Raw genomic sequence first — 2,172 nt, forward strand, 5'->3', positions numbered from 1 at the left:
CTTGTTATTATCTGACTTTCACAGGAAATGTGAAGTGGTAATGATTTGCATTTCCCTAATGAATAATGATGTCAAACATCTTTTCATGTACTTACTGATCATTTCTATATCTTCCTTGGAAAAATGTCTATTCACATCCTTCTCCATTTTTAAATGGGATTGTCTTTATTATTGATTTGTAAGAGCTCTTTATATATCCTGGATACAAGTTCCTTATCAGATCAATGATGTAAAAATATTTTATCCTATTCTGTGTGTTGTCTTTTCACTTTCTTGATGGTATCCTTTGAAGCACAAGTTAAAATTTGATAACATCAGTTTATCTATTTCTCCCCTGTTGCTTAGGCTTTCATTGTCATATCTAAAAATACTTTGCCAATCCAACATCATGAAGATTTACCCCTGTCTTCTTCAATGTTTTAGTTTTAGCTATTACATTTAAGTATTTGATCCACTTTAAGTTAATTTTTGTATGTGGTGTTAGGGTCCAATTTCATTCTTTTGCATGTGGCTAATTGGTTGTCCCAAAACCATTTGTGGAAAAGACTATTCTTTCTCCATTGAATTGTCTCGGTGCCTCTGTTGAAAATTAACTGGACTTCTGGACTCTCAATTCTATTTAATTGCTCTGTGTATCTAACCTTATGCCAATACCACAACCATCTTAATTACTACAACATGTAGTAATTCTGATACTGGCAAGTGTGAGTTCCCCACCTTTCTTTTCTAAGATTTTTTTTTTTTTTACTATCCTGGGTTCCTTGCATTTCCTTATAATCTTTAGGATCATCTTGTCAATTTTTGCAAGAAAGTTAGCTGGGACTTTGATAGGGATTGTGTTAAATATGTATATTGCTTTGGGGAGTATTGTCATTTTTATAATAGTAAGTCCTCTGACCCATGAATTTAAGATATCTTTCACCTTATTTAGATCTTCTTTAATTACTTTCAACATTTTGTAGTTTTCATTGTGTAAGTCTTGGGCTTATTTTGCTAAATTTATTCATAAATATTTTATTCCTTTTTATGTTATTGTACATGGACCTGTTATCTTTATTTCAGATTACTGATTACTAGCATATATAAACACAACTGAATTGTGTATATTGATCTTGTATGCTGCAACCTTGCTGGATTATTAGTTCCAATATTTTTTTGATGAATTTCTTAGGATTTTCTATATAGGAGATCATTTCACCTGTGAAAGGCAGTGGTTTTATTTATTGCTCTTTAATGTGGGTGCCCTTACTCTCCTCTCGTGTAATTGCCTTGGGTAGTGCCTCCAGTACAATGTTACACAGAAGTGGCAAAGGCTGACATCCTCATTTTGTTTCAGGATCTTAGGAGGAAAGCATGTGGTCGTTTCCCATTAAGAATGATATTCACTGGGGGCATCTGGGTGGCTCAGTCAGTTGAGCTTCTGACTTCAGCTCAGGTCACCACCTCAGAGTTTGTGAGTTCAAGCTCTGCCTTGGGCTCTGTGCTGACAACTCAGAGCCTGGGGCTTGCTTTGGATTCTGTGTATCCCTTTCTGTCTGCCCCTTCCCCACTCACACTCTGTCTCTCTTTCTCTCTCTCTCAACAATAAATAAACATTAAAAAGTAATATTAACTGTAAGGGGTTTTGTAGGTGCCCTTTTCCAGGTTGAGAAATTTCCATTTAATTCCTAAATTTTTTTTTAGTGTTTTTCAATCATGAAATGTTGGATTTTGTCAAATGCACTCTTGTATATCTTTTGAGATGATCATATGATTCTTTGTTCTCTATTGATATGGTGTACTGCATTAATTGATTTTTGGATATTAAACCAACCTTGCATACTTGGAATAAATCCCACCTGGTTACAGTGTATCATACCTTTTACATGCTGCTACATCCAGTTTGCTAGTATTTTGTTGAAAATGTTTATATCTATATCCACAGAGATATTGATATATAGTTTTCTTATGATGTCTTAGTCTGATTTTGGCATATACTGATTTCATTCAATGCATTGGATGTGTTCCCTCCTCTTCTATTTTCTAGAAGAGCTTATGCAGGGTTGGTACTAATGCTTTAAGAAATTGGCCAAATTAATCAGTGAGGTCATCTGGGCCTAGGCTTTTCTTTGTGGGAAGTTTCAAAATTAATGAGTCAATCTTTTGGCTTGTGGTGTTCTATTCAGATTTATT

The 2,172-nt window shown here is 34.4% G+C and overlaps 1 protein-coding gene across 1 annotated transcript in view; it reads right to left on the reverse strand.

Annotated features, from left to right (window-relative positions):
• ALOX5 (arachidonate 5-lipoxygenase) overlaps window positions 1-2,172 on the reverse strand; it is a 43,474-nt gene that overhangs the window by 34,119 nt on the left and 7,183 nt on the right. The gene's annotated exons all lie outside the window — the stretch shown is intronic.

Source organism: Suricata suricatta, chromosome 2, assembly GCF_006229205.1.
Source record: "Suricata suricatta isolate VVHF042 chromosome 2, meerkat_22Aug2017_6uvM2_HiC, whole genome shotgun sequence".
In the NCBI taxonomy this organism is placed as follows: Eukaryota; Metazoa; Chordata; class Mammalia; order Carnivora; family Herpestidae; genus Suricata; species Suricata suricatta.